Below are 20,580 nucleotides of genomic sequence, written 5' to 3' on the forward strand. Positions count from 1 at the left end.
TTTAAGAAAAAATCAGCCAGTTCAATTTCTATAAGAATTTTAAATTTAAGTTATTCCTGTCATGTCTGCCTTTTATCTGGGAAGCTCTTAGGCTTTTCATAGATTTGAGATTTAAGATCTCTTGATTTTACAAGCTTGTACTATAGTGAGATTTGATTTTGGATCAAAAGTTAGGTTTAAGGGCCTCCCCGGTGGCGCAGCGGTAGAGCGCTGGGTTGCGAAGCTGCCCGTGGCCTCTGCGGCGCCGGTTCAATCCCCGGCTGCTCCCCGGCCACCGGAGGAGGGTCCCACATGGCGCGCAGACCTCTCCTGCCGCCCGCTGCTCCCCTCAGCAGTGTACTTCGGTCCTTCTGCCTGCTCTGCTCCCCGCTCTGGCTCTGGTGAATTCTCTCACCCTCCCGCGCTTCTGACTGTACCCAGTGCATGTGTAAACAAAAAACAAACAAACAAACAAGCAAACAAATAAAGAAAAACATGCCTCTATAAAAAAAAAAAAAAAAGTTAGGTTTAAGTTAATTTCACACTAAATGACTAAACATAGGCAAACATCTATGAAATATAATTTAAGCCTCTTAGAATAACACTTGATCAAAATCATTGACTTCTATTTATCTAACTTTTTAAAGTTTTAATGCCTATTACTCTAAGTTGTGCTAAACTGGCTGTAATTGTTTTATTGATTAAAGGAAAACAAATAAATTAAATACCATTTGAGGGAAATAGGCAATTCCATACGACACTGAAATCTATATTTAATGATTAGTTTTTTAATGATTGTCATTTCAGCTGAAAACTAATCATTCTAAATGCACACGTTTATTCTTAAATATGACTGGAGATGTATCCAAATATTTACATGTAAGAACATCTATGCAGCATTATTTAAAAAAAATAGTAAATGAAATGCTTGGAGTTAAAAAAGTCAAATATGTTGTGGTATATTTCAACAATGGAATGTATCCCTAAACTCAAACTTCCCAGATAATATTTACTATCATGTGTAAATTCTGACAGTACATCATTAAGATCAGAGAATAGAATATATGTAACTTCAGGTGTTTAATTAGAAAATAAACTATATCCTTCCTCATTTTCTTCTCTTTATCATTCACTAATTGTATGAAAGTTCCTTTCCATTGAAGGTCTTACACACTAGAGTATGTTTTGTCCTGTTGCAGCAGATTGCAGAACCCATTCAGCAGGTGCATTTAGAGGTCCTGTGGTGCTCCTCACTCTGCTCTGTAACAAGAGCATCCTATCTGTCATGTGAAATCCCCCCTTTTCTTTCCTTGACCCTCCAGATCTCTTAGCATAGGAGATATATATATCCCAGGTCTACCCCATTTTACTTTAGAATTTATAGCCATGTAAATTCTTCATATATGTGTTATTAAATTGATTTTTTTCTTTACTAATCCATCTGATGCTGTTTTGATTACTCAGCCAGAGAATCCATCAGAGTGAGGGGTTTTCCCTTGTGTCCCAACATTATTAAACACATCCTGAATTTCACTGTTCTCAGATATTGTTTTTAAAAATTTTTATTAAATGTTTACATCATATCTATGTATAGATAGTATAACTAAAACTCTGACTAATATGCTTACTCATTTTTCAGCTTCTTTCAGGGATTTACACATGTAAATAATATTAAAGTGATAACTCCTCAGGGAGACATTTTCTAGGACTGCTCACCTGTCTAACATAACAGGTGCTTTTAATTTCTGTGTCCTAACTGTTACCAGGAATATTAAATTGGCATAATATAAAATAGATCTTTTGATATAGAGAAAGAAGATACTAACTAAAGAAAGATTTTTAAAAATCCAAAAATACAAATAATTATTTTTACAGAGCTGACAACTTATTTTAGATCCTTTCTCCACAGCTCACATTTCAAATTTAAAATTCTGTACTGGTTTAACCTGCTCTCCTTAGGATTGTTTTTTCCATTATGCAGTTTTCATTATATTTTCCATTAGGGAAGGAAAGCAATGACCCAAAGAATTCACGTGTCTAAGACATATAATTTCACAAAGTAGCAGCTACATCATTGATTTTTCCCTCCCAAATGATGTGCTGTAAAAGAGAAAAGATATAGAGATCAGTTTAAAATAAAGCCATATTCACTCACTCTGCCATCACGCAGGAAAAAATAATCCTTGTAACATTTGTTGCTGTAATGAATACATATTCCAGTGCAATTCCAGTTTTATTGTCATTCTACACCTTAACTAGACCACTTGTCATATCATAGTTACCTTCATCTTTCTGAATTCAATAGTCATCTCAACCATTGATTCATTGAACCAACATTCATAAGTGCTTCTTTTGTGCCAGTGTAAGGATACAACCCTGGTGACTCCAGTTGTAACCTGAAACTGGTGCCCATGTGCACAAGGCAGGGAGATACCTACAAAGAGGCAGACTACTCAGATTGGTGGGAAGCAGTTTAACAAATAAATGAACTTACTTATGAGGCATTATCTTGAGTGGCCACAAGAACAAATAGTTTTTTGCACCACCTCCCACCAAATCTCAGTTTTATAGATGTGTAATTGTTCAGCCACATGTGTATACCACATCCATAACACAATCTCTCAAGACTATAACTTTGAAGCAGCTTCTGGGAATGCACATTGCCAGAAAAGGGAAATGAGAAGTCTCCTATTGCCTGAGTCTAGCCCACAGGTCAAAAGTTAATCACATACTTTTGATTTCCTTAACCCCAAAACCTGGTGTTACTTTAGTGAAGCACAGGTGATAAAGTAGTTGAGTAAATAGAAAAAATGTTCTACCCTCCTAGAATTTCTTTCTAGTGGATTCTAGTGACCACGTTGATATTTTACTAGCATCAGAGCTGCTAATTATCTTTGAAGCCCTCTCTGCTTTAATGATATCTTTTTTTTCTTCCTCCTTGATATTCATTGTAAGGATCCTTTTGTGGATCATCCTTCATGAAGAATCTACATTTCTTCCTACAAGGCCATATTTAATACTGAAGTTACCAAATACACAATTCTCATTCTAACCTCTGCACTCAAATCTGTACTCATATATACAAGTATAAACTTGTAATTGCCATTAGGAAATAAAATGTAACATGGACAAAATATAAAAGAATTCCCGCTTTCACCTCACCAACATGCTCTTCTTTAATCTTTCTCATAAGAGAAAGTAGCATCATTGTATTTTCAGTTATTTAAGCTAGAATTTTAAAATCATTATTGATACCTGTCTTTCCTTAAAGTCATATCCATGCAGTTCTAGCTGAAAAATGTCAACTGAATTTGTCACTTCTCTATATCTCTAATGCTATCTCCCATATTTGAGCCATCAAGGTGCTTTGTTTGATCTTCAAATTGACCTTTCTGATTCTACCGATCTTCACTGTCATCTATTCATTTTCCAAAAGCAGGCAGAAAAAGAAAATTTTAACATTGTTCATTCTTATCATTGTCTTGCCCTCTGCTCCCCTCAGCAGTGTATTTCAGTCAACCCGTCTTCTGCTCCCCACTCTGTCTTTGCTGAATCCTCCCAGACCTCGCTCCTCTGACCCTAGTTCTTCTTTGAAAAATTAAATAAACATTAAAAAAATTATTTTTTTTAAGATTTAATTTATTTACACATACAAGAGCTGGGGTGTAGGCTAGAGATGCGGGTAGGGGGAGGGTGTGAGAGGACTCACCAGAGACAGAGCGGGGAGCAGAATAGGCAGATTGACTGAAATACACTGCTGAGGGGAGCAGCGGGTGAGACAGGAGAGGTCTCCTGAGCCATGTGGGTCAGCTCCCTGGCCGGGGATCGAATTTGTGCTGCAGCAGCCATTTATAGAGATCTTCATAGTGCTGAGACTTAACCCCTTGCACCACCAGGGAGGAACTCCCCTCAAAAAAAAAAAAATCATTATTTAAAAAAATAAAAAAACTTTTAAAATTGTGAACACACTGTAAAATGGAGTTTGGATTTCATTCTACATTCCAGTGAAACCATTTTGAGAATGTTTAGCAAGAAAATGAAATTACCTGATGCACTTTTTCCTAATGAAGAGTTTCCTATATTAATATGTAACATAAAATATAATAATCTCTTTATTCCAAAATATATATAAAGTTGAGACACAGACGCATGAGACAGCTACTGTAGACCATCAACCATAATGTGCTCCCTCTAGGACATACATGAACCAGTCTCGTCATCTAGACATCAGCAATTGCCATGGCAGAGAGAAGAGAGCACAGCAAATCATACAGTGCCTGAAGAAAGGCATATATGTTGTATGCTGATTTTGTTCTTTTATACAGGTTGCCTACCAGTAGAAAGTAAGTATTTGTAAAACTCAATAACTAGCAATCCAAAAGTAAATGCAGAAGCAATTGAGAAATAAGAAAAAAAATTTGATTGGAAAGTAAGATTCAACAGAAGGCTAACCATATTTCTTAACATGTATAGCTGAATTAAATATCTCCCCCTAATTACAGGTCTCCTCATCAGGGCAGTCTTCCCTGATAAGCTAAAACATGGATTAACTGAAAAGCAATGGGTGATAAACATTCTTTCCTAAGAGAGGAGAAAGTTGCAGTTGTTGCTGGTTTTTTTTTTTCTTCTTCAATATGCTATTGAAAAGAGAAATTGCTCTTTTCAAGACTTTGCAGAAGTTCATGTTTAAGGTCATTTATTTGCTGAGAAAAGCACCTGTGTAGTGGTTTAAAGGTCAGAAGACCTTGATTTATTTTTTTATTTTTTTTTTTTAGAGGCATGTTTTATTTATTTATTTATTTATTTGTTTGTTTTGTTTATACATGCACTGGGTACAGTCAGAAGCACGGGAGGGTGAGAGAATTCACCAGAGCCAGAGCCGGGAGCAGAGCAGGCAGAAGGACCGAAGTACACTGCTGAGGGGAGCAGCGGGCAGCAGGAGAGGTCTGCGCGCCATGTGGAACCCTCCTCAGGTGGCCGGGGAGCAGCCGGGGATTGAACCAGAGCCGCAGAGGCCGCGGGCAGCTTCACAACCCAGCGCTCAACCGCTGCGCCACCGGGGAGGCCCAGAAGACCCTGATTTAAATAATCCTAAGCATCAAGTTGTTGCTTAGTGTCTATGAATGAGCAAGAAGACTCAATTCTCAACCTCAGTGAGCAGTGAACTGGCAGTTAATTTACTAGTAGAGCCTAGTTGGGCTGTTCTTGGATGAAGAAACAGTGGTATGATTAGGTCTATAATCCTATGTTTAAATATGTCATTGATTAATTGTGAACCTTAGGTAAGCTATACTGTTTAAATTCTCTTAAAAACAATCAGCCAAGGTTGATTGCTTATAATGTATGGCACATGTTCTATGAACATTATCTCATTTAAAAATTCTTTAAAAATACCTCCCTTCATGCAGATGAATAAATTAAGGCTATCGAAGGTAAGTTATATAATCAGGTCTAGTCTTAGTGAATTTCAGAGCTATGGTTTAAATTGAAACTTCTGATACTAATGCCAATGCTATCAACAGCTACATTAAAAAGAGTCCCACTTTTCTTTGTTGAAAGTAGGAGAAATATATGTAAGCTGGAGAACACAAGATTGTAATAGGAACATGTTGGAGAAAACTTAAGAGTATGGCAAATACATTGTCAGGAGTAATTTCTTGGTGACTGAAATGTTTAGAAACAACTTTTAGGTGTGGATAGTCCAAATGAGAGGCTAAGTGATGGTGATATCCTTTCATATTGTAGCTACTTTGTGCACTGGGGGAGTCAGTCCTAATAACGTAAGCTTTTGGAATTGACAGAAAACATGGTTGGCATACAGTTAAAGCTCCTTCCACATAGGAACTGAGCATTATGATTCCGACTTCCGACTGGATCCCTTTGGAAGGGATCTGATTTCCAGACCTTCCCATCATTAAGTGTGAGGGAGCTGATGAAACTCATGGATTGGAGCTGTGGGGAAGAGAACCTGGGGTGATTGTGATCAAAACCTCAAATTTCAACCCAACTGACTACACTCGAGTGTAAGAAAATTTTGTTATTTTCTTGAAGATTGTCCTCTATATGAAATTGCCTTAATCTAATTTTAAGGGAAACCCTAATCAAAGGGACTCACTAATCCACTGAAATTCACTAACCTTCATTAACTTCCTATCCTGAATTCTGTATATAACATAAACTCTGAATGGTCTGTCATCGAGTGAGGAAAAGGAAGAATGATTTTCTATTAAGCCTATGTAAGTGGATGATATATGAACTTTAGCCAGAAATGGAATTAAAATGTGCAATGCTAATTTGGAGGAAATTTCTATTAATGACTTAAAGGGACATTTTTATAGATGGTACACTTACCTCTCCTTTCAAATTAAGATATAAGATACATAATTTAAAGTGCAAAATTGCCACACTAGAAAAGTCTCTGAAATATTCAAAGCATTCACTTTATATGTTTTCAATCTGAATTATGAGAGAATTTTTTTAACTCCAAATTTATTTCAGAATGTTATATCCTTCCAGCAAGTGATATACTCATATAAAAAGTAATGGTCATAGAGAGGGACCCCCACAAAAGGCAGGTAAAACTTCACTTGATCTTAAACATCTCTGCCTTTTAAAAGTAGTCACTGTACAATTCATTTCAGCAAAGGAAATAAAATATGTTTACTGCTCTCTTCCTCTCTTCAGAAGCTGATTATGAGTCTGATATTTTAATATCTTTGCCAGTGTGGGATGCTAAGGGTTGGTATTTAGTATAGGTAGCTTCTGGTTTTAAAAGAACACATTTGTGAGCCTTTGGGTTCACAAAGGCAGGATTGCATTTAATTATAGGAGATGGACAGCTGTGTGTGCATATAACAGGATAGGTCAATGAGATGGACCCAGAAAAAGAGAAATCATACAGAAGAGAGGAAATAGTGCGGAGCAACAGGGCAAAGAGCTGGAGCCCATGCACAAGGTAGCTAACAAGGAGTCCTTAATGGTGAGGTGGTGAAATACCAAACATATACAAAATAAAGAGAATAGTTTAAAGGTCTCCCTATACCTGGCATCTACCTCAATAATGTTCAATCAGTGCCCAGTCTTGTTTCTGCTGTTCTGCTGCCCACTTTCTCCTTTCTGCATGCCTCCCGGATCCTTTTGACTCAATTCCCAGTCATCATATAAATTAATTCATAAATATTTTAGTTACTTTAAAATATAATGACTTTTAATATTCTACTGCATTACCATCATTATGTTCCCAAAATGAATGCTAAATCTTCAAAATCACTAGGTAGATGGTTGGGGGGTTCAGATTTTCCCAACTTTCTCATATTTTCACCTTTTAGTGTGTAAAATTGGTTCTGTATGCCAAGTTTTACATTTTTTTCATCCCTTTTTCTTTCTCTCTTTCGATTCTGTTTATTGAAGACATAGGGTCATTTTTTTCTTAGAGTTCACTACATGCAAGATTTTGCTGATTATATCTCTGTGGTGCTATCTCATATATACTTTTGCTCCTTCAATTTCCTTTTTTTTTTTTTTTTTTTTTTTTTTGGTGGGACCCTCGCCCGTGGCCGGGGATCAAACTGGCGCTGCAGAGGCTGCGGGCAGCCTTGCTACCCAGCGCTCAACTGCTGCGCCACCAGGGGAGGCCCCAGCTCCCTCAATTTCCTAGGAAGGTGGGAGACTGATTTCATGGGATAAAGGTTTGATATTTTGTCAAGAATAGTTCACAAGTGCTATTGTGTTCTACCATCAGGAAATGATGCTGTTGACTTTCTTTTAACATTCTAGTTATTTTTCCACAGTATAGGATTTATCTCCTCAGGTGTGGTCACCATAATTTTCCTACTATCAGAGTACCCACAGTCCTCCACCACACCCCACTGTACCCATTCTCTTCCCCCCCCCTTCTCCACTTAAGTCCCTCTGATCTATGGTCTGCTTTCAAGGGTCAGTCTGATAAGGGATTGATATTGAAGATCTCCAGAGCATTTATACAAATCAACAACAACAAAAAACACTCAATCAAAAAATGGGCAGAAGAACTTCATAGGCATTTCTCCAAAGAAGACATGCAGATGGCCAACAGTCATGGAAAATGCTCATTATCACTTATCATCAGGGAAATGCAAATCAAAAACGCAATAAAATATCACCTCATACCTGTGAGAACAGCCCATTTCAAAAAAACCTCTCCCTTATTCTTATCCTCAGAAATATCACCTCATTTATGACTCCAATTAGTTTATGATTTTGCTTTGTATTTTATCCATTGTAACATACAATATTTATCTTTATCCTTCTGATTATCTTTATTTATAATATATTCATAATTATGTTTATAATATTTGGACCTTTGAAAAACCCTACACTAATTGATATTTTGACCATTAATATTTTCAAATATAACACTAAACCAGAAAATGAAGAAAGAACACCTATTTTTCTTTAATTTGGTGAGTTCATTAGAAAGGCTATAATAAAAGATTCTGAAAAGTGACATTTTATGTAAATTAATTTATTTTCAACTTTTTGTTTTTAGGATCTCCCTTTAGTAGAAACCCATTCATTAAAAAAAAAAAATGAGGTCTGCATCGTAAGGCTGACAGGAATACAACTTTCATTATAACCCTGAGAGAGTATGTCCCTATTGCATATAACTTTATGAAGGACATGAACTGATTGTGTGGGAGAAATAGGGGCCCTATAATCTCTTTACAGTTCACTTTAATACTGTATTGGCAAGAGACTCTGTGAATCAGAGGAAAGAGAAGCTTAATTAATCTCCCCTTTTCCTTTCCTAAAATTATTGTTCCCACCAGTAAAACTGATAATATTGTCTCTATTGCTGATAAGCAAAAGAGAGAATTTACACTTATTCTCATATATATTAGTGAATTTCATATCCATAATTCTGTCATTACATACCATTTTCTATGAAGTGTTTCCACTAGTTCAATCCCTTATCCTCATCACTGACTACATTATATTTTGTAATGTGCCTGCCAAATGGTAAAGTAATATACCATCAACTAATTTACTCAGGCAAATATTTGTGTTTTTGCCACACGACAAGTCCTGTACTAATTTGACTTCTTTTTCTCAGGGGGCTTATGGAAGTATAATCCATTGCAATGAATATCAAGAAAGAGTACTGTGTAAAGATTTAAAAAAAATAAAAATAAATATATAAGAAAGGGACTTATTCATGACAAGAAGGTAAACAGATGAAGAAAGTGAATAGGAAGAATAGGAAGGGAGAGTAGCACGTATGAAGTCACAAAAGTGTATGTCAGGGAACCCTGAAATTCTTGCCCAGACATTCAAGAACCTAATCATTTGTAATATGACTATGCATTCCCCCACACAAGAATACATGGACTTAATAAAGTGTAACCAGAAAGGAGGGAGCCATATGGGTTGGTCTATTTCATTTTCAGGAGCTAATTTATAGAATTTCTGAGGGTAAGGATCAGAAAACATAATATATGACATAGTACGTATACTTTGTGCATTTCTTATGAAATGTTACATGCTAGTTAGTTTCATATCTCATGAAAGAATTGGTATAATGAATATTCTCATATTCTCAATCATCTTGGGCATCAGAGAGGGTGCCACCTTGTAGAGGAGAAGCACAATGAAAAGTTTATGACTAAAGAAATTTCTTTGAAAAAATTCCTTCTTGTCTACCCTCATAAAGTAGTGGGTGACCTCATTTCTCAGTAATTTGAAAGGAACACAATCAGTTGAGAAAACATCTGATAATATCTGATAATCTGATATTCCCTATCTTGTTTTGAGAATAAATTAATATTAAAAACAAAGAAACAAAGAACTTCTGAACAGTAAATGTTTCAAGCTGTTATGAACTTTTGACCCACTGCCTTAAAATAAACAAAACAAAAAATAACAAGTGATAACCTATTAATCAGTAGCTTAGAAAGTTAAAGATGTCCGCCTGGATTTTTTTACTAGCAACCCCCTAATATACATTAGTAAAATTGCATTTGCTGTGTATTGTTGAAAATGTCAGGTATTTTGGAGAAGGAAGTGACAAATATCCATTGGACATCCCAGGGAGAGGCATGATAGGCAGTTTGAACTTAATAATTTCTGTTATTTCTCTGAAGCAGAATATGGAGAAAGAGGTGTGAGTCAATTTTGGGAATGAAGAACATTAATCACAGCATTTGTAAAAATTGAATCTAGGCCTCTTGTTTTACAAGTCTTTCCTCCTCCAGAACCTACTCTTTAAGTCATTTAGTAAAATTACCATATAGAAAAAATCAGTAAAATTTCTCTCACCACATAAAAGAAGCCAGCTGGAGAGTTTTGTTGACACTGTTAAAAAAACATAAATAGTTGGTATAAGGTTATGAGACATTTGGAATGGGAGAACATTTTATCATTGAATGAAAATCTTTTATGTGCAAGAAAGTTTTTTCCCATTTTACTCTCTTAAATATATTTTTATATCTCTGGGTTTTAAGATTTGTTTTGTTCTGCGTCAAGAAGTGTTGGTATATATGTTCCTTAGTATTTTTTTTATCATTGTTATTATCCATAAAACTATTTCTGACAGAGCTAACATTATATATTACAGATATTCTTAAACTTCTCCAAAAATATTTTGATTATAAAATATTAAAGAACATAAAAATTCATAAATTATTCTATCTAGTACTTTCTAAACAGAAGTGTTTGTAGTGCTTTAAAGTTAAGCACGTATATGCTACATTTAAATTAATAAAGCTGGTCAAATTAATAAGTTATTGCCTAGCTGGCTTCACCAATCTGCTGTGGTATACAAGTTTTATCTTTATAGCGATAAACACAAAATGATTGGAAACTAACCGTACAAGCAATTAGAGACTGAGGAGATGTTTACCTGTATTAAATAGATGATGTGTGCATATGTTTGTTTGAGTGTGTGTGTATGTATGTATGTGTGTCTTTCTCCCTTGCTTCCAACCACATTTATTGAAGATTTAATATGTACTGGGTCTTAAACTCTATAGAAAATAGGGCAATAAATAATAGACAGAAAATTTCAGCTCCATGAAGCTTACACTTGCCTGCAGGAGAAAAACAAAGGTTGGACTCAATCTAGAAGTTACATTTCCCAGCAAAAGAATAGAATTTAAGTTTTACCATACACTGCAATAGTCTCTATAGCAAAGGGGAAAACAGCTGAATTATAGACATATACTATGAGACATAAAACAGACCACAAACACTTATTGAATATTCTTGGGATTTATAGCTGAGTAAGAAATAGCCCATACCTTGAAGCACTTATAGTCTAATGAGGTCACATGAGACACAAAACAAATAGTTTCAATTGTTCTATGATAAATTTTACCATGGACATAGTCTGAAAAGACCTGTGAAGTCATGTCTATAGAAATATGCCACACCTTTATATTAAGTAACTAGTAACTGGTACCTTTTAGGCAACCATTAATATTTTTAATAAACAACCTAAACTGAACTTTAAGAAAATATAAATATATACACTGATTTTTCTCTACTTCTGTACTTCAGATAAATAGGTTAAACCATGGTCAGGGCTTGGTTTTTACAAGATAATCAAAACTTGTTTTGTAAAGATTTGCCTCCTGATTCACAATTTCCCCTGTATCTCCCCTTTCCTTTTCTCCTGCTTGTTTTAATCTCCAACTTATTTCGCAAAGGCTGCAGAGCTTGACTAAAGAAAACTGGCGGGAGTAGAAATTAACAGGGCTTTCTCAAGCTGTGTTTTAGAGCTTAAACCCAGGAGTATTCACTGACCTGGAGTTAGCGCTCTATTGCCCAGAATGAAAATTGTTGCTGAAAGCAGAACCATCTGCTCACAGTCTAGGGGATAATATTTCCAAGTGAGGAGTGTGTTACAGTCCAAAGGTCTCTAATCTGGAGTCCTATCCAAGGTGAGTGGTCCATCAACAAGAACGTTCTGGTGGCTAGCTATATGACTGGTCAGTTATGGGCACAGAAAGATGTGACCAATCAGACTACCAACTTTCATTTTTCTATATCTTTTTTTTCCCCAAACCTTATAAATATTGCCCAAGCCCCTGCCTCAGGAAGAGTAACTTGAGTTGCATCCAGTCTGCTTGCGGGTCAACTGTGCAATAAACTTTCTTCTCAAAAAAAGTGTTGGCGCAGTTATTAGTTTTCCTCATGCATTAGATATCAGACCCATACTGAACAGCAAGAATATCTATAAATTCTAAGAGAAATCACTACATCTGTACCTCCCGCAGAAAGAGTTTATCTAGTTTTAGGTATGTGATCATGATCTTTGTCATATGGTCTACAATCTTGGGAAGAGCTGATTGGATGAGTTTATTTGACTCTAAATCACCCAATTTATAGGCTAAGCAGTGTCCCATTGAATATCCTAAAATGACGAGAATTTTTCAATACTGATGATTATAAGTGTCTGTATCTAATGCAGTAATTTGAATTGGAGATGTAAAGAGACTCAATTAGTTAGCAATTGAGTATACAGAACAAATGGCAATCTATAGATTCCAGTATGCAAAAATAACCATGAGTAAGCTGGGAATGAGTACCCTTTGAAATAATTTTTTAAAAGATTTTATTTATTTATTTTTGCATAGAAGAGCTGGCGTGTAGGCTAGAGGTGTGTGGGGGGTGAAAGGATTCACCACAGACAGAGTAGGGAGCAGAGCAGGTGGTTTTGCTGAAATACACAGCTGAGGGGAACAGTGGACAAGACAGGAGAGGTCTGCTGTGCCATGTGGGTAAGCAATTTGGCTGGCATGGAACTCAGGACAGGATCAAACTCAGGATGGAATGGAACTCAGGCCCTCGTGGTGATATCGCTGAGACAACCCGTAGGCCACCAGGGAGGGCCCCTTTGAAAGACTTTTATAATAGAGGGGAGATGATGCGTTTGCAACAATAGTGAAAACAATAGTTTGCAAGTATTGTGTGGACCTGAATCATCACTGTGGCAAGATTAGTTACTGTACAGATTAACAGTTGCTGCTTGGGGCCAAAGATAGAACCCAGTTCCTCAGGTCCTGAGTGACCTTCTATTTTGTGAACTCTGTTCCAATCTCCTGGAACCCCACTGATTTGTTTCTGTTTCTCACAAGATGTCTGTTGGGGCAGATTTTCCTGTGAGACCAGTGATATCTCACTGATTCCAACAAGAACTAACATGTTGGTGAAGTACCAGTCTTTTGCCTTACTTGAACATTTTTAGAACGTCTTTTCTTGATGAGGAAATTAAAACTCAGAATGGTTAAGCAACTACTTCAATATTAAATATCCGTTTGACTCTCAGATCTTTTTTTTTTACTGTTAAATACCTGCCACTCTGAAAGAAGAGACTTTCTTTCTCTCTAGGCTAAATTTCATTGTTCTTTGTTTTGATAAGGAAGATCATGAAAATGAATAGATGAATGTTTTTCTTACGTTTTCCCTCATTTGATGCTTGAATTATCAGTTTAGTAACCTCTATATTTTTCTCATTCTGTAATATGAGTTCAATCATTATTGGTTGAATATTTATTTTAGTTTATTCAGTTTATTGTTTAAAAATTGTGAATATGCCAGGATTGAGTATAACCTGCTATTTGGTCTAAAGAGTTCCTATTGGGAATTTCAATGAAAATTTTGTGTTCCATTTGACACGTGAGATTAAATTAAATACCCAAATTTAAATTAAAAATTAAATACCCAAATCTCATAAATGACACTAGATACTCATGAAGTAAATATAGAAATTTAAATGACTCTTGCACAGAGCATTTCAGAAGTAAGTGCAATTAGATGGGCTAAAAAATAGAATTCATAAGTTTAGTCCTCCTGATAGAACATTTTCTAACATGGTGTGATTCTGTCCCTGATGTTAGATTTCTCACTGGAAACCTAAAATAAACATATCACTAAAATTAATCTGCATTGATAACATAAATAGGCAGGACAGTGCAATCAATTTCTCTGGTGAGTAATGGATATCATCTAGTGGCTGAACAGCAGATGTAACCATCTTACAAGGAATGACATATATTTTTTGTTTGTTTGAAATGGAAATGCTTATCAATTTCCAAAGACCAATTGCTTTGAAGATGTATTACCTGTTTACAAAAAAAGCCAAATAAATTTCAGGCACAGTTACATTAAGATAAGATAGTTCTTGGTATTTCTATCTCCTGGTAGGAACTAATTTTTTTGTTTCCTAAAATATACCACGCTATTAAATTAGTTTGCATTTACTTTCCAAACATGATATGACACATATTGCTTATTAACCGATATTTTTTCTCTTGTTCTTTTATTTATCACACTAGCAAAAAGTTTTTGCAGGCAAATGGTGTATTTCTAACCAATACACTTTAACCAAAGACTGATGCTTTGTATATAACTCAAGTGCCAGTTTTCAGGAGATGGCGTTTAGAAAACTGGGTGGAAATATTCCTTGATAAGTTATAATATCAGTGAAAATATTAAGAAGTAGTTGTTCATACATAGTTTTGATTAGAGATCATAATTTATTTCAAATTGAAGTGGCAAACTTGTTTTTGACTAACACGTCACTGTTATTCTGCTTACCTTTGACTTTGAAGTGCATATTTAAAGGTAGGAAAAAAATATATAATAGTTAAATTTCATGTGGTTCAGGTTTTTTTTTTTTGGTCAGAGCAAGGTTCTGAAAAAGGGTTTTTTTTTTTTAAATTAGCGCTTTTTTTTTTTTTTAAAGATTTATTTATACAAGCACTGGTAGCAGTCAGAAGTGCCGGAGGGTGAGAGAATCCACCAGATCCAGAGAGGAGAGCAGAACAGGCAGACTGACAAAATGCACTGCTGAGAGGAGCAGCGGGTGGCAGGAGAGGTCTGCGCTCCATGTGGGTCCCTCTCCTGGGGGCCAGGGATCAAACCGGCGCTGCAGAGGCTGCGGGCAGCTTCGCAACCCAGTGCTCAACCACTGTGCCACCGGAGAGGCCCAAAAGAGGGTTTTTTAACAAAAATATATTTTCAAGAGTTTTGGTCAAACTCAGCAGAAAAATTAAATACCCAAATCTCATAAATGACACTAGATACTCATAAAGTAAATATAGAAATTTAAATGACTCTTTTACACAGAGCATTTCAGAAGTAAGTGCAATTGATGGGCTAAAAAATAGAATTCATAAATTTAGAGATCTAATTGGCTTTATTAAATGATTCATGAATCCAGAAGCATCCCATCTAACATATGGAAAGGTTCTGCAGGCCCTCCCTGGTGATGCAAGGGGTTAAGTCTCAGCATTATGAAACTAGCCACAGCCATTGCAGCACAAGTTCGATCCCTGCCAGGAAGCTGACCCACTTGACACAGCAGACCTCTCCTGTCTCACCTGCTGCACCCCTCAGCAGTATATTTGAGTAGATTTGCCTGTTCTACTCCCAACTTTGTCTCTGGTGAATCCTCCCACTGTCCCACACCTCTTGCCTGCACCCCAGCTCTTGTATGCATAAATAAATAAATCTTTAAAAAAGAAAGAAAGGCTCTGCAAGGAGCTTATACAAAATGGAATGTTTTTTATGCACAGAAAGGGTTCAAAAGGTTATCAGCAAAAGAAAGATTATTTTAGACAAAGATGCCTTCCTTCAGGGCAAGGCTGTGGGGTGTATGCTTTATTATGCAGATTCAATCACTAGTGCTGATGGGTTGGTGGGCCTAAAAATTGCATTCTGGGAGCTGTTGAAATTGAAATTCAGTTAAGTATAAAATATGGGTGTGGCTAGGCAGGAAGAACTGCATTTTGATACTGTCTTTTCCCTTTTTGACAGATGAAATACTAAAAAGCTAATAGTAATACAGAAGTTTTAGATTAGGTCATGGTGATCTCATTCATGAAAAACAATAGTATAATCTCACCTAGAGGGCAAAAACCATGATGTCTTAGTGATTCATTGCAGTTTTTATTGCGTAACTGATGGTAGTAGACTTCCATTTAAATAAAATTATTGCTGAGTGTAAATATACTCAGTACTTACAATGTCCCATGTTCCTTTCATGCTCTGCTTAGCTAATTCTCAGTGTCTCTCAAAAAAAGTCATTGCTGCTTCCATTTTGTTTACCCTTGTAGTCTTTATTATTTTGTGTCTAACTGCAAAAATCAACTGGTTCTACCAGTAGAGGAGGAAAGAAGAGTTATTAGAAAAATCTTACAGAATATAACATAATATATAATATTGGTCATGATGGTCTACTTTAGAATTATTTCTCATCCAGTCTTTTGCATTGTTCATCTAGCTGCTAAAATTCAGGAACTTAGTAAAAACCCTTCCTTTTTCTCTTTGAGATGTTTTCTCATCAAATGTTTAAGGAAGTAAAACTTCTGAATACTTGTTGCATGAATGTGTCCACATATCTATATCTTGTTGCTATGACCCTTTTTGAGATAATCATTACACTTCATTTTGATTATCATTATTGCCCTCTAACAGGTCTCCATGACAATAATCCTCCAGTCAATTCTCAATAAAGCAGTTGAAGTTGTCTTTGAAAATGTAATTAAGTATGTCATATTATGGCATTAAGTTCTAATCACTTCCCATTTCACATAGGCCCTTTCACAGGTTAGGGCCTGAGGCATCTGACTGTGCCCAAACTTGATTTTTTCTTATAATTCTCTAAACTGTTCTCACTAAACTCTAGTCACTTTACCTCTTGTTCACTTTCATGAATTCACTAAAATTAATTCTAACTTTTGCACATGGTGCTCCTTCTGCCTGAAGTGTTAATTTTATTTCTTTTTCTCATTCACATCTCACCTTAAATGTCACATTCTCAAAGAAATCTTTCCTAACCAATCTATCCCCTAATATTCACCATTCAGTTTCTCTCATGTGCTGAACTTTCTTCCAGGCATGTTTAACTGACTGTTAATCATTTTCACTTATTTACTTATTATCTGTCTCCACAATCTCTTCCTTCCTGAAATATGCTTTTTTAGTATAGCATTCTTGACTATTTTGCCCACAATCCTGAAGATTGCTTCTATCATAATAGGCAGTACTCATCGTGTAATGAGTCCTTTCATTGTGGTGGAAGAAACTAAAATATTAGTCATTTTGGTATAATGTGGCAGGCAAGAAGGAAGTGGCTAAAAACGAGGCTCATAGGATTTATACTCTGCAGGAAATTATGAGTCATATTAAAGAGTTTGGGTTCTTTCCCTAAAAACTGTCAGTAGTTACCAAAATGCTTGAATCAGGGGAATGACATTTCTCCAACTTAAATTTTAGAAATTTAGAGATCAATGTTTCAGTAAAAGCATTAATACTAATAACAATAGTATTATACTTCTAGCTAGCAGTAATTAAAGAAATAGCCATAGTAGTGGCAACGATTGTTATAAACACATATAATAAACACTGATAGCAATAAAATTAACTAAGGTAACTTCACTATGCATCAAATTCCGGCACATCAACTGTATGTATACCAGATTTTATATATATATATATATATATATATATATATATATATATATAATCTCTAGTATTTTATAGCTATAATAGTAATCCTTAACTTATCATGTAGTTCTTTCTTTTTGTCAGACATTTGTATACAAGTTTTTCCATACTAACTTGTTTAATTTTCACATCTACCTATGAAATGGATACTATACAGTTCTTACCTTACAGCTAAGAAATCCAGCAACTGATCCAGCAAAGACAAACTGACCTTGAGTAACTCGAGGGCAGGAGTGTCAGTGTGTGGGAAGAACCCTGAAATTGGCCAAGTACAGGATTCCACTGTGAGATGGAAGCAAGTTAGGGAGATCTTCCACATTAACAGTTTTTGTCCATATCTACTTAAGGGAGCTAAGTCTGGGTGAATTTAAATAGTTAGCTACAAATCATAAAATAAGAAAAAAATGGAATTTTAACACAGAGCTCTCCATCTCAAAGGTTTATGAATATATATTATGAACTCAATTGTGTTCTCTTTCCACAACTCCTCCCCCCATTAATATGTTAAAGTCCTAAGCTTTAGTACATCAGGATTTAAATGTATTTGGATATAGGATTTATGAGAGAGGTAATTAGTTAAAAATAGGCTATTAGGATAAGCCCTAAATGCAATCAAACTGGTGTCATTATAAAAGAGGAGATTTGGATTTAAAGAGGCTTCAGCAAAGCATGTGCGTAGAGAAAAAACATTATGAACACAGAGCAAGACAATAGGTATCTACAAAACAAGAAGAGAGGCTTCTGGATAAACTAAACATGCCCACATCTTGGACTCTCAGTCTCTGGAAATGCAAGAATAAATGTCTGTTGTTTAAACCACCATATCTATGTTTTAAATAACATTGCATTTTGTGATGGCAGCACCAGCAAACTTATGCAGTATGTTTTACCCTTTCTAACCCCTAACTTACAAAAGCAGTTTAAATATTTTCAAATTTGATTTAGTTAATATTATATGTAAAGCAAAATAATAAGATTAATTTTAATAAAATTTCTTTTAGAACCTGTGAAATTTTTATGTGTGTATATAAAAAGGTTCCTACTAATGACTCCTTCAGCTTAGATATCTATAATTTATTCTGAAGTTACATTCCTATAACATATAAAATTAAAGTGACATTTTTGGCATCTACAGCAGTATGGCTATGCAGAAAAAACAAAAATAAAAATCCATAGCTTTTCTGAAAAAGGAAAGTAAAATTTTATCTCAGATACAAGCTCGATTCCTCCAAAACAATACAGATTAATATAGAAATACTATGAAGATTAATGTATTTTTCAAAAAAAATTCATAGTTTGTCATTTATTTTATTATCCTGTCTCTTCAATTCTGCTTTGGCTAAAAGTTTTGCTCTGACGGTGAGTCTAAAATCCTCACCTTATTGAGTGCAGCTTAATTGCCTCTTGCAGTTAAGATTAATTACCTATTTAATACCTGAGAAGATGAACCCCTGCTGCTAAGTTTTATGATTTCTTCCTTCACCATAACATCATACCCTCCACTCAGGGGGTGTGGATAATTAAGCCTTTAACAAACTGCCTTATTATAACCTATTTCAACTAACGCTTTGTTTTTCTCTCTTTTTAAATCAAAGTTTATTCTCACTGGGAACTTTTTCTAGGTGTGTGTATTGGCATAGAAGAGGTCATTATCTTTGCCTTTTCTGTAAAACAGCTCGAGTCAGTTATGGCCTAAGTAGTTGTTGGTTTTCCATTGATGCCAATCAGAATAAATGTATATAGTCAACTAGGTTTGTGCTGAAATTTCTAGTATAATACTTGTGGCATGCATCTTTGTGTCTTCCATTTTAGCATCTCATAAATTTATTTAGCCATTGTAGAATAAATGATTTTCAGGCTTTTCTGCCCTCATCCATTAGGATTGGGCTTCCTGATAGGGCACCTGCATTTTATTACATTGTTATAAGTTATATTGTTTACTTCTGTGGGCCATGGCAGCAGTATTGAGTTATTCACCAAGTGAAGGAGAAGCAGGAGACAAACTGGAGAGAAATGGAGAAAAAAATGCCATAGAAGCCCAGAGTGAAGTCTTGCTGGGGGCCTGGAGGCCTGCTGGCCTCCTGGACCCCCGGCATCCCTGCCTGCTGTGTTCCTGGTTGCTGCACCACATATAAAGCTCCATAAAAGCCTGAGAAAGCCACCAAGGGCTCCAGGACTCCTCCTTTACCCATCTCATCTGCTCCCATCATAGGAAAACTGCTCTGTGCCCTTCCTGGCATTACAGCCATCCACAGAGACAACACAGATTGAGCTATTCTAATGTACCAGGTTATATCTCAGGCTTAGCTAAGCTATCTAAAGATGACCGAGTATGACTTCTGACCCTTTGTAGTTCATAGTAGTTAGCAAAACAGATGAATAAATAATTACACTGCATACAATCCCTAAATGATTTTGGTGGAATATAACTTCAATTATGAATGTATTCCACCCACCTAATTCCATTTTCTGTGACTCATGATGTTTAACTAAAATCAGGCAAGAGTTAGACAGTTGGTATCCACTACTTAAGATGAAGATAATTATTACCAAGAAATCATGAAAAGCACTATGAAATTTCAAGTTTATATTTTGGGAAAGCATGGAAAGAACTAAAGGGAGAAGACAGAAATTTGGAAGAATTCATGAAGATGAAAGATCATGGCTCAGCTAGGTAAAGGGAAGACAGGTGAAAATGGTGGATCTCATACTAAGCAGAGCTGGGTTAAGACTTGAATGTGAGGGCCTCCCCGGTGGTGTAGCGGTTGAGCGCTGGGTTGCGAAGCTGCCCGCAGCCTCTGCAGCGCCGGTTTGATCCCCGGCTGCTCCCCGGCCACCGGAGGAGGGTCCCACATGGCACGCAGACCTCTCCTGCTGCCTGCTGCTCCCCTCAGCAGTGTACTTCGGTCCTTCTGCCTGCTCTGCTCCCCACTCTGGTGAATTCTCTCACCCTCCCGTGCTTCTGACTGTACCCAGCGCTTGTATAAATAAATAAATCTTTTTTTTTTAAAAAAAAGACTTGAATGTGAAACAAGGACTGCAAAGACCATAGCAAAAAAAAAGTCAGTTTTCAGAAGCTACCTATCTCAGGCCTCCCCTGGTGGCACAGCGGTT

This window comes from Talpa europaea (assembly GCF_964194135.1).
Source record: "Talpa europaea genome assembly, chromosome: 15".
NCBI classification, from domain to species: domain Eukaryota; kingdom Metazoa; phylum Chordata; class Mammalia; order Eulipotyphla; family Talpidae; genus Talpa; species Talpa europaea.